At 31.3% G+C, this 14,276-nt stretch overlaps 1 pseudogene; it reads right to left on the bottom strand.

Moving 5' to 3' along the window:
* Positions 1–11: 11 nt before the first annotated feature.
* On the bottom strand, positions 12–1,205 carry LOC129301352 (LOB domain-containing protein 38-like; annotated as a pseudogene).
* Positions 1,206–14,276: the final 13,071 nt, after the last annotated feature.

The following is a 14,276-nucleotide window of genomic DNA, read 5'->3' as shown; positions in this document are numbered from 1 at the left end:
TCACCGACGAACCTTCATCTTTCTCTCTCGGTCTAGAAACACAAACTAGAGCGAAATCCTGTGCCGGTATCTTGCAAAAAAATTCGCCGGATTCAAAATTTCCGGGAAAGCCGTCTTCCCCCAAGTAAAGCATGTAATAAATAAACAGATAGTTAATTAATATAGGAATATTACACCCGACTACGCGCGCGCGTGACGTTTCCTTGACGAAAACATGAATCTCAGATGGTAGAGATTAGAGAGACCTCTCAAATGAATAGGTTGAGAAGCTTCGGGTCTCCGCCGTGAGCATGGTGATCCCCGATCCCACTTTCCAAACAAGTCACCGTCGTCACTGATTCTTCCGAGTTCATCGAAGGCGAACCCGGCCACCTGACTTCCGGCTGGCAGCCGTAGGCAGGCACTTTTTGGAGGAAGGTCGGCGTCAATCGGAGGTCGAGATCGGTCGTTTGGAGCATGGCAGAGTCATCGGACGATCTGAGTTTGCCGCCGGGAGAGACCTTGTTATTACATCGCAAATTCGAGTTGGGATCTCGGATCTTCCACATGTCATTGCACGTAACCTCTGCTTCGGATGCCTCGTCCGTGGCTGCGGCCGGCACCGGAGCATCCAGGCTTAGAAGCTCCGGCATGGGCTTCAACGTGCCACCGCGCAGCACAGTCTCCACAGCGGCCTGGCACACGTGCCAGTTTCCTGTCCATAGAAGGCCGACAGCTCCGTTCACAGGGTTGACCGTTCGCCCACACGCCTCAAACAACAAGGACTGAAACAGAGCTGCAAAAGCGGCACAAAAGGAAGCGTTAGTCAGATTTCCGGGAAGAGAAAATGAATTTCCATGTTATCACCGAAGGATTCAACTACCAGGTCTCTGGTTGGGAGGGACGTTAGAAATGAAAAGACATGAGGCCTGCACGGCCAAAGAATTTAGCAACGAATACAGTGGCGTAACCCTGGGCTTGAGGGGTATCGATCCACTGCAAGCAAGGTCGCAATATACAGTTCTCACTGCATCCCTTTCGAAGAACTCGGCAGCCGTTGCAACTCATGCCTCTTCGGAGACTGTAAATGTGAAGAACACGGGAATTGGGATTACTTGCAGGAAGATCGGAGCCGCATGAAAGAGAAATCAATTGGAGGGGAAGGAATCAAGGGGCTGGGTTTGGGAAAGGTGAAGAAGAGAAGCAAAGAATGAGAAGCACGGTGTGGTTGGGTTATAAATAAAGAGGGAGAGGTGATGAGAAGTGAACTGAGGCTGGGTTAAGATTTAACCTTGGTTAAGTTGAGGAGTTTGATTGGTGAGAGAGTGGGGCTGGGTTGAGTCAGTTGAGTGTGGTGTGGTGGATGGGGGGAGAAATGTGAGGTTATGTGAGCGAGAGAGTGCGTCACTTTTGTGTGATGGTATTCCATGCGAGGAAGAGATTCTTCCAAAGTTTTGGGCGCGAGCGGCTCCGTGTTTCCGCAGTTGGTTGTTTATCCACCGTTGGATCGTTTTTCTTTTCTTTTATATAATGATTTTTTCCCCCTTTTCAACTTGCCTATCTTGATAGCTCTTTTTCTGTTTTTTTTTTCTGGGTCTACTTTCAATTTAATTAATTATGTGTAGATTCTTTTAGCTTCCTAAATTGTTTTTTGTGATATTATTATTTTAAAATAACATTCAGTTTATTTTTTTCATTTTTGTGTGGGCATATCTCCAAATTGGAATTCAAAACCTTAAAATAAGTTGATTGTGTCCTATTGAACCAAGTGTTGATAATAACATTTAATTTTTCAAATTCTAGCATCTAAAATAAATTATATTTAATCATACAATTATTTTATTGATAATTAATTTTACATTATATAAATTATTTCTTAAAAAGAAAATTTAAAAAGGCTTTGGCAGAAGGGGGAAAAAAGGATAAGAACTCGATATTAACTACGCAAAGTTGAGATTGTCGATATAGTGGCACCGAATTTTCATCTTCCCATGGGAGCCCAAGTATAAGTATCAATGAAATATAATTAATTAAAATATTCAACATTGTTAAATTTCTATATAATTAATTCGAGTACATTGAATGCGGATGATGATGGGGTCCACTTCCTTCTTCCAATTGAAGTGCCAGTTTGAGCGATACTGATTTAATATTTTTTATTTTTTAAAATAAAAAATTAGTATAAATTGTAAAAAATTTTCATAAATCTGTTCATTATTTTGAACAATTCAAATTTAATATAAATAGTTCATAATTTTTATAAATTTACTATTTAGGTATGTTACGAGCAATACATGTTTAATATTAAATTAAATTTTTATAAAAATATTTAATCAAGATAATTCAAATCAAACATGAACGATTCAAATTTGCATCTCTTCGATGAAAGTGCCTAGCAATAGTGGGAGTTGAAACTAGTTTGATGATAGTATAATACTCTCTCTCTCTCTCTCTCTCTAAATAAAAAATAATCAACTTGCATAATTTAAAAAAAATTATAAGTACAATATTTATGTTTAAAAATAAAAAATAGATCGAGAGGCATTTGATTCAAACTGATCAAGAAAGTTGAATTAATTTATTATATGATCCTAAGTTTGCATCCAATAAACATACCAAACACATTATTGAGATATCAAAAAAGTCATCATGAGTGATACCAGTCTCATATAATATGGGTTTGAATTAGTTTTTATGAGAGATGATAATACCTCAAAGTTTGTAAGATGTCAAGTGATTTTACAAAAAGTTAAAAAGTTGAACCAACTTACTCTTGTAATTAAGGAAGCTTGTATTTTAATTTTATGAGGAGCATTTGGTGAAAATGTAATAAATTTTTTGAATTTCCTAGTTTTGCTTATGAAAAAACACAAAACAAATACATTTTTTCTTATAATAATAAACAAAGGAAGTAAAACAATAAAAGATAAATCAATTATAATTGGGTATAGTAAAAGAGATTGGTCTGCCACAACATAGCAACATAACACTCCAATAATTAAAAATAGGGAGAATTTCATCTCGGGCTTTTGATAGAGAAAAAATTGCAGTTAGGGTAGGAAGAATTTTAAAATTATTTTGCAAGCTCAAGGATCTTTTGCGAATATGTTTTAAGAAGAAAATACATAATTTTTTAATAAAGAACTTTAGGTTTACTTTCAATAGACAGTTACTTATTAATATATGAATTTAAAGTTGTAAATTGACAAACATCTAGTTATGAAAATTTAAATTTATTGTCATAATGAACTTTAATTATGAATATAAAGTCATAAATTTTATATTTAACTTGTGAGTAGATGAACCTATACTTATGAATATTTAAATTTTAAATTTTAAATTTATTAAGTTAGTTAAGATTAACTTTTCAATTTTATACGAAAATTTTATTATCAACAGACAATTATTTATTAATATGTAAACTTAAGATTGTCAATTGTTGAACATGTGATTATAAAAATCTCAACTTACACTTATTGCCTTTCCTTATTGGCGGCAATTGTGTCATTTTTTTTTCTTAAAATATATTTACAAAAAGAGTTCTTAAATCTGCAAAATAATTTCACAATATATTGGGCTTTGAGGACAGTTTTGTTCCCTGTAACCCCATAAAAAATATCAAACTTACTAGAAAAAAGAGAGGGTGAGAGAGAAGCAAGTGGAATACTGACGTGGTGACGGAGGGGTACAGGTGGTAGAGAGAGAATAAAAGAGGGTGGAATGACAAAATGGGGCATGGAAGTTGGGGGGAATTACAAAGATGAGGACGGGAATATTATGAACAGATAGAATGGAGAGGCGTGCGGGGGAATAAAATAAGGAGCACTAGTAATAATAAGTGGACGGGGGGCGGAAGAGGCAAACAGGGAGAGAATAAAGGCTTTTAATTAATTAAGTTATTTATTTATTTATTAATTATTAGAGAGAGAGAGAGAGAGGGAGAGTAGCGAATGATTGAAGAGAATGGCGGAAGGAGAGGAAACAGGAAGTAAGGGTTGCGTGGCAGGTGAGGCATGTAATTCACATGGAACTTCATAAAATATGGACACACGTTAATGTTCCCAACACAAAAGCACGCAGCTTCAAGGGTTGTGCCTGTCCTTGTGCCTTCCAACCCCACAACCACGCCTCTCATTTATCCTTTTTTATTATTATTATTACTATTATTTAAAAAGTTGTTCTCTCTCAACCGATACTCTATATACACATTTCTAGAGTAGAAATGAAATCCTGAATTATGTTGAAGCCTTTAAGAAGCTTGGATTATTACTATCCGTGCCACGTCATTTGATCCTCACTTGTCCTCTTTCCAATCCAGTAATCCCCTCATGTGCCCATATTTCACTCGTTTGCTCATTTCCATACCGTGTTATGTACGAACCTCGTACCTATACCACCCATCCTCTACCCTCCCTGGTCTGAAGTTTTGTTCCATGAATTATAAAAAAAAATTAATAATACACATCCAGTACAGTCTTCTTAAGACATGGTGTCAAAATTAATCATATTAAGTGTCTCCCAAAATTTTTTAAATTAGAAAAAAATTATGTTAGTGAAAGGTTTTTTTTAATGGAAATTAATTAATAGTATTAATATATGCTAAAAGAGTAAAAAAAATATAATTACTTTAACAGAAGAAGATTTATATGAGAGAGCCATGGAGGATGAGAACCAGTTTTACAAACCCAATTTTCAATATATGCTTGTTTAGCTGCTTTTGATCAATTGAGCTTTCCTCGAATCTTAATTTTCCCACACAATTATAAGCCTGCTTTCAGTAAATTCGATTTTTCCAACAAGAGCCTCCTTAATGATGCCATCTTTTTACAACTGATCATACCAATCTTGCACATAGGGTCATGGGGACATCAAATTAAACGCAGTTGCGAAAGGCACAAATGTATGGATATTGAACAATAAATATTCGAGGTAGCACACTTGGTGCGGTTGGGGAGCTTGTTGTGCAATACGAAACCTAGGCCTTGTTTGATTGTTAAAAAAAAAGGTAAGAATAGAATGTATTTTCTCAAGTCCTATTTATAAGTTATTTTTACCAATCTTATCAATATCAATACAATAAAAGTATAACGAATAAAAATTAATGAAATTTTAAACATAACCTTCAAAAAGTAAATAAAATATATGATATTATTTTTCTATCTCTCTCTCTCCCTTACTTTTTAAGGGTGGTTTAGATATTTCATTTGAAACAAAACATCACTATTAGTCTAATAATTTATAAATTGAACTACTTTATCCTTCTAGAAAGTGACCAATAAAGTGGATAGGAGGAGTATTAAAAAAATTAAAATAAAAATGAATCGAATCACTATTTTTTTTATGATAAAAATGATAAAACTCAATATTATATATCGTAGATGTATGAATCATCATACCTTTTAAAAATTTTATAAATCATAACTCTCAACTCACATGAATTAAATTACTCTTCTACCTTATAAATATAGTTTACTTATCTCTTTCCATATCGTTTTTTTTTAAGCAAATGATAGGTTATCTCTTTCCATGTCTTGATCATCTTATTTTTACTTTTATTTTTTTTAATTCATTTTATTAATTTCTAACGACCAACGACACCGTAGAGTTAGATACTAGTACTAATTACTATTTAGTTTAATGCGATAACTATAGTGTTGAATAGCGTACAGGCAACAAGAAAACACCACTTGGTATTAAAATTATTCTTAATCACTTAGAAAATTGGCACGTAATTGTCCTCCATTGAGTCATTTTAACTCATTTCTTCTATCGGTTGACTTGTCACATGCATGCATTTGCCCCTTTATCAATGAAAGCTTCGCATTTAGATGTACTATAATATATATCAAAGAAACAGATCCACAAATACATTCAATGAGACTACAAAAATTTAAGTTAAAATATATATTGAATATAAATAGGTTCGAATTTAATTACCTTTTATTATAGTAAAATATTGAATGCATAATTTGTTTACCGGCATTATATCGATGAAAGTGTAGAGAAAATTGAAAAAAGATACACACATGAAAATAAGAGATATTAAAATTTAACGTGTTGCGATCCAAGGTTTGTGAATATATATTTTTGGTTTTAGCCAATGGAATCTTGTACGATTCATGCAAATATTGTTTTGATCACATCTATAATTTTTGAACTATACATACATAATAAATTTAAATTAATATTCTCGGACAAATTATTCATAACATCATCAGATTTTAAGTTACGTGTAGAATTAAATAACTTCATGTAGTTTATAGTTCTAAAACTTGATACAGTTATGATCTTCTCAAACTCTTGAATTTGTGTTCATTATATCATGTCGTTAATAATAAATAGTCATGTACTACTTCAGGGAAAGAGTTTGTAGCTAATATTTGTAAGTGAAGTTGAATATAATTAGCGGTGTACTGCTACTGTATATATATATATATATATATATGTATATGTATATGAATGTATGTATGTATGAATGGAAGAATTTGATAATTTAGGAAAAGAATGGGATAATTGAATTGCAATGGGGATCCGCACAGGCACCACGTCAGCTGGGAAATTAAAAATCGGCAGGCTTGGGGGTGGGCCCCAGAAAATATTAAGAAATGATAGTAAAGTCGGGAGTGGCGTGACTATGGAATAGAAGCATGACACGACCCTGATCCTCCTATTGATTTCCTACTCCTTCCAGCCTTTTTTTTTTCTTTCGCCAAACTACTCCTTCCAGCCTTGAAATCAATGTATTTTGTGAACTCTAACAATTTTTTTTAAAAAATATTTATTAAACTTTAAAAATAAATTTGATAATATAATCAATATATTTATGAATTAATTATGCTTTAAAATATTTTTATCACAAATATAATCACTACCGCCTGTATTCTAGACTCTATTGACTTGTGCTGCTTTGCGTGTGAATTTAGGAAAGAAAAATATCAAAAATACGTACAAACATTAAAATAATGATTAAGTTTGTACTTATACATATTTTTCGATTCCCTTCCAATATTTTTCAAAAATTAAAAAAAATCTTAAAATTTATTAACTGTATGTAAAAAAATTTAAAATGGTACGATTTTTGACATGAGATTTTGTCATGCAATCTTATAAGAATTAGTGAAATCAGTTGAAGTGCATTTAAATTTATGAGATCAATATACCGACCCAATATTCTTGTTAAAAATAAAAATTAATTATTGAATATGAATGCTAAGTAGACAATTTAAATGCTACTTATGCACTGTAGCTAAGACAAACTGATGTTAAGAAATGTTATTTATGCACTGTAGAACCGTCTTCCTTACGTAGGAAGAATAATAAAATTAATAAAGGGAAAATCCATAGCAAAATTAAGAAAAAAATATTGTAATAATTTCTCTCCCCCCCCCTCCACCCTTAAATAAATGAGTTAGTTGAGGAGTTCATTTTAATTTTTTTTTAAAAAAAAAGTAATACCTCATTCTCCATTGTCAAAATAATTTTTTTTCCCCAAACTATCTTGATTGGCGGCGCCCACTAGTAGAGAGTAGGTTCCAATGTAGATGATTAAAAGGAGGGTTATCTTACGAAAACCAGCATACATTTTTTCACAAATAACAAGCTTAACTAATTTATTTAATTCATATGAATTAGTTATCTAGTTCCTATAGTTAGAATAGGAAGAGAAATACTATAGAACTATTTTTTAATAGAAATAAAATAATACTCCTACACTGTTAAAAGCAATAAATTTAGAGAGATAATAATCTAGAGTTGTGATATGTGTTGAAAATGTCGGAACAACACACGTAACCTACCAAGAAAACGTTACTGAAAGTGACCAAAAGGTAGGCTAACTTATTTGGCCCAATTTACCTTCATCCCACCATGGGCCAACCTATATGAGCTAGACCAGCCCACATTCTAGCCTTCAACACAAATATCAGAAATGTATGGAAATGAGATGAACTGATTTTTTTTTTTTTAGGTCCGGTATTCCAATATTTGACCTTGATTAATCCGATCGGCAGCTCAAGGATACCTCATCAAAGGGCATGGCTTCCACCTAAAATTTAATCGTTGTTGTATGCACTGGGTTTGAATTCAAGATCATTGATTAAGCTGGATCAACACTCTTATCAATTGATTCAAATGCTTAGCTGTAAATACTCGTGAGTGATCTTGGGGTAGGGCGAGAAGCATGGACATGTCACTCTCAATGCAGCCGTGATTAATCATCTTTCTTCTATTTTTTGGACTCAAGTTCATCACAAGCTGGTGCTAACTTGCTATGCCCTACTATTTCGTGACCCCTTTCGTCCTCTATTCCCTTGTCCTGTCTCACATCAACACTTAATCTTCTTTAGTGTTTATATTGTCATCTATGTCGTTTTAATTAAAGTGAACACATCTTCATTTGGTTTCACATTCAAGATTCCAAGCTGTTTACTTTTTATAATTGACTAGCTCATCTTCTGCAGAGTAAGTGATGGTGCTTATTAAGGGTCATAATCAATTAGCAAGTTGCGAATGCTAACAAACCGACAACTAATCACAAAGATTAAGAATTTAACTATCGCAAGCAACCTATATATTGTTGTGCACTGTGGGAGAATCCGACGTGACTCATTATTGCAATTTTGCTTGTTTAATTAAGTTTTTTAAGATTCTCTACTCACTCTGAGAAAGCACATATACACTAGATTTTGCACAAGCACAAGTTAAAATCTTGACGGGGAAGATTATACTTTAATTTGCTTTTCATATTTGTATTCTGTATTTTTCGTCATGTTATATATGTAATATTCGACCCCAAAAAAAAATGTTATATATGTAATATAAATAATGTGCAATTCATTTTTTAAATTTTGTGCAATGCATAAGATTTACATGATTACATTTTCATAATAAACTAGTAAATGAATTCATATATTCACAATTTTGAAATGTTTTTAATTTATTAAATAATTTTACATCCTCTACTTTCAATTGAGCAAGTGACTCAAATGGCACCTAAAGGTCATGGGATTAAATTTTCATAGTGATTTATTGTGGGTGTGAGTCGTCATTCCCACTTAATAAAAAAAAAAGTTAGGATAGGTGTGTGAGAGTGCGTGAATTTAAATATAAATACTCATTAATAGAGTGTACAAGGTTAGTGTAACATAGAATGCTTAAGTTCATCTAAGTAACTCAAGATCTCATGATTAAGTAGTCCTTATTATCCATTGCATTAGGACCAACATCTATCGGTGATAATGAGTAGAATAATAATAATTTATAATTTTCATTCAAGCAACTGAAATAACAAGTAAATATATTCCACAATAATTTATATTTGAAATGGACCAGGAAAAGCTAGCAGGCGTCAGCAGCATGTTAAGCCGAAATTCGAATCAGGAACAGACAAAAAATCATATCATGTTGAAAATATATGCAGCGCCATGTCGACAAGATTCCCATGTGTGTGGGTCTTGTGCGTTTACATTAGCTGGAGGGCAAGTATCACCCACAAATTAAACCATCGTAGTGATAACATGTTACAAATTCTGGCCAAAAGAAGGTAACATGTTACAAATATCTTTCTCCCAATAACTTGCTAATCAGAATTGACATCTCAAGCGTCAAAGAACCATGTGTCTAATCAGAATATCGCATCAAATATCTGGGGGGAAATATGTATCAGATCGTCAGATCAACACAACTAGGTCACATTTGATAATTGTGTTTGAATGGCTTAATTTTTACCTTAGATTACCTCGGCATAATAAGTACCTAGAAGACTTTTTCACGTCAAATATTTTAAACTTTTTATGTTTGTTAAAAAAGAGTCATCAAAATTTTCATCCTTGGAAATAGGACTTTCAACAACTAATGAATGAAGAACGTAGGCCTTTTCACATCGATTATTCATTAACCAACATAAAAAATCTTGTTCCATGTTAGTTTTATTAGTAACATTCTTTTTAGTAAATTTAAGAAAATATTTTACTTTATTCTTATGTTCTTCATTTGTTCTCCTAACATTCATCCAACTAATGTTTAATTACCTAATTAATTAACATAAAAAATATTATACTTAAAATTTTTTTGACTTAATTTAAAAAATTTCAATGAAGCTTCTCCTTAAAATAGCATCTTCCAAAATTTCAACAAAAGTCAAATTCAACTCAAATACCAACAATAATCAAGTTCAAAACAAACTTCGAAACCATGACTATATTATACTCCCTTTATTTTAAATTATAAGATACTTTTAGATAAAATCTCACATATCAATAAAATTCATTAAATGCACTTTACAATTTATTTTTTTAAAATAAAAATATAAACTTTTAAAAATGCCCTTAAAAAATATTGAAGAGAGAAAATATATGGGAAAGGTAATATTAAAAAAGCATCATTAATGAAACCTTATTTCTATCAAAGTGTTTTATATTTTGAGACGCTAAATTTTCTCTAAAAGTGTCTTATAATTTAAAATGAAAAGAGTGCAAACTATCCAGCAATATTCATTACTAGTAGATATTTAATTCCTCTAAACAAGTATAAATTTCAACGTAGTTTCCCTTTTGAAATAGCACCTCCTAAAATTTCAACAAAAATAAAATTTAATTTAGATATCATCAACAATGAAATTCAAATCAAACTTTTAAGCCATGACTATATTATATAAACTATCCAGCAACATTCTTCACAATAAACTTATCATAACAAATTTAATTTCTCTAAATAAGTATAAATTTCATTCGTTTATCCAGCAACATTTATACAAGTATAAATTTAATTTCTTTAAACAAGTATAAATTTTGACGGAATTTTTTCTTAAAATAGAACTTCCCAACCTTTCAACAAAAATTCAATTCAACTTAGATATTAACAACAATGAAATTCAAATCAAACTCTCAAATGATGACTATATTATATGAACAATCCATCAAAATTCATCACAATAAAATCATCACAAAAAATTTAATTTCTTCTAAAAAAGTAAAAATTCCATTCCTTTATCTAGCAACATTTATCAGAATAAATTTAATTTCTCTATCCAAAAATAGAAAGAAAAGAATTATATTAAATTATATAAAATTAAAACAGCAAAAATTCATATTTACATATGTAACCAGCCACTATAATTTTTATAAAACAAAGAAAAAATAGAAAAAAATAACGACACTCACTTGGAATTTATGGAGAAGAAAATGCAACCCAAAAAATCCACTTAAAACAAAACCCAACAATGGAAGGAGAGGAAGAAACAACCACCCATTGAAATAATGTGACTCAAGAAAATTTACTCACAATGGAAGAAAATAGAAGAAGAAATAAAGTAAATTGAGACCCTAACTCAAACGATAAACTTGACTCTCGAACAAAATGCCGTAAGAGCAAAATCAAAAGACCCATAACCCACTACAATGAAGAAGAAACAAGAGAAACTAAGCGAGTGAGACCCAAAAGCTACCTAGAATGAAGAACCACAGCACCCACAAAGAACAGCACGAAGGAAGATGGCCCAATCACAAGAATGGAAAGCGGAACAGCTTAAGATGAACGATGATAAATTTTGGCAGACGAAGCGATCGAAGAGGAGTAGCAAAAGATGGCATAGCGGAAGACAGAATGGGCGATAGGGTTTCAGTCAGCGACGGTTCAAGTAGGGGAGGAAGTTCAGACCTTTGGTAGTGAGGGAAAAAAAGAGAGCCTCAAATCTGAAATGTGAACTCTTCATAGTTAGAGCACATACCAAGTCGATTGACAAAAACCCAGTGTGGTATGTGCTTTTCCACGTTGATTAATACGTAACTGACATTGTATATATTAATTTTTAATAATTTTTTTAAATAAAAACATTCCACATTGGTTAAATATTTAACCAATGTTAAAACATCTTTTTGCGTAGTTTAACTCATAATTACTTTATTGTCATTGCCTCCTTTTTTTGTGCTGTCATTGAAATACTTTTTATTATTGTTAAATATTGTTGTAAATTTATAATTGTTATTGTTGTGATAAATTTTATATGACTATAAATAATTTTATTATATTAATTGAGTTTATTATACCTCTTATAGATTAAAAATAAAAAAATAAAATGAGATACTAGTTGAGACAAAAATCAATCTCTTAATCCTATCAAGTCAGTCTTTTGTTGTGTCAGATTACTGTCTAATTATAACTAGATTATAAATATTAACATTTTTTTGTAAATATAAGGAGGAGGTTATGTGGACAGCAGAGAATGTCTTTTTCAATAATAAATATCAACTTTGTCAAAACATTTTGTTGAAGAGAACTAAAACTAAATTGTCAATGACATCATTCGTTCCATAATGGGAAAATGACATTTAAGAGCAATTAAAAAAAATTATTATCATAAGAGTCTATTAATTTTACATTGGATATTTTTTATTAAGGTTTCTTTAGAAATTTAATCAGCTAAGGTTCTACTTTTAATTTGTATTTTTTTTAATGAAAAGTTTAATTTTAACTTGTTCAATATAATGATATATACATGTTCTTTTTTATTTAAAGGGTTTTTCATTCATAGCACAGGATAACATAATCAAAATACATCCAATGAACCATTTCTCTCCCCTTTCTCCTCTTCCTCAATGAGATAGCATCTGATGCAAAACTGGTGACCTCCTATTGCAATAAATTATCTTAAGAGGGCCTTAAATGTTAGTCTCCCTTCCATAATTTTGATCTCCAACTAAGTCCAAACCTTTCTGGTAAAAGACATTGGAGGATACATTAATTATAAATTACGAAGGTGATTCTCTGAAACATTGAAGCCTAAACCACATTCTCATTCTGCAACTGCTACACGGGTCACAAGAAGTTGCCATTTTGCTTGATTTGGCGGGTTGGCCTGTACTCCCCAACTCCACTTATGAGCTAGCCATGGAGAATATATTTGCGTGTTGCTCATTAGCTGAGTTTCGTGTATTTGTTTTGTAGAAAACGTGGGGCTTAAAGCTCTATAGGATAATTTAGTTTACTATTTTCTTTTAATATTCATTTTGTAAATGAAGCTCATGTGAGAGAGTTTCACCCACATGATTATCAATAATTCAATATCATATATATATATATATATATATAGATAACATATTATATTATTTAAAACTATAAGTGAGATGATTTATTCCCAAAGTCGTTGCAATACACGAGGAAATATAAAATATGTTTCCTTTTTCTTTTGGATAAAAATTATTCCTCTTTTAATCAAAGGCTAGGAAACAAAGAACTGAGGCGTAAATGCAGCCCAATTAATTAATTGTCAGATAAAAAAAGTACAACTCATTCTGAAGCCCACCCAATTGTCAAACGGTTCCCGTTTTTCGTCCAATATTTTTTAAAAAAATTTTGGGACCAAGAAAAAGGGTCGAGGTTTCGGTCCCCAGAACTTCATGCTCCCTCCAATTCTTATTAATAAGATGCTTTTCATTATTTCATATATTTTAAACATATTAATTTTTTTCTTAATATTATAAAAAATAATATGAACTTTTATTTTTATCATTTACTTTAAATTATTATACAACTATATTAAATATCTTTATGCTAATAAAAAAAGTAAAATTAAAAAATACTTTAATTATTATAATATGTCTTATATTTTGAATAAAAATTATTTATAGAAGGTGTTTTATAAATAAAACCAAAGAAAATAATTTAATATGGCAGCTAGCAAACAACAATAATAAATAACTAATAGATGTTTGGTCTAACAAAAAAGCATAGCTTTTCATAACGTGACAGTTTAAAATTTGAATTACTGTTAAAAAAAGTATTTGCATTTAGCATGCGGAAGTACTTACATTTAGTATGTAATCATGTTTCAAACATAATTGCCTTTAAAATTTATTAAACTAAGATGATAATAAATTAAAAAATTAATAATATAGACACAAAAAATGTAAAAATTATAATAATATTAAAAGAAAGTCTTGTAGATTTCAATAATCTCAAACTTTGTTAAGCTAACATCTGCAAAACAAATGATAAGACCTTTCCCTTGGTATAGTAGCAATATAACAATCTATGCAGTGATGTCCAATTACATAAAATATGGCTCACGTATTATATATGTTTCTCTCTTCATTAAAATACATTAAAATCGCCCAAAAAGAAATCTTTGAATGTTTTCTCATTCTGAGTAGCAACTCGCAAGAGGCTTTGACAGCCACAAAAGGCATTCAATTTTAAGGGCAGCCGTTGACCCCGTCAAATCCGTTAATGCCGTTCCACGGATAACACACAGCCCTTGTTCTTGTTCATCTCTCATACAATATTTCGGGACCTCCTTCATT

Source organism: Prosopis cineraria, unplaced genomic scaffold (genome assembly GCF_029017545.1).
Source record: "Prosopis cineraria cultivar Desert tree isolate PC_DT_omini unplaced genomic scaffold, ASM2901754v1 PC2059, whole genome shotgun sequence".
NCBI lineage: Eukaryota > Viridiplantae > Streptophyta > Magnoliopsida > Fabales > Fabaceae > Prosopis > Prosopis cineraria.
The sequence above is the reverse complement of the archived record's forward strand: the minus strand, read 5'-3'. Positions and strand labels throughout refer to the sequence as shown.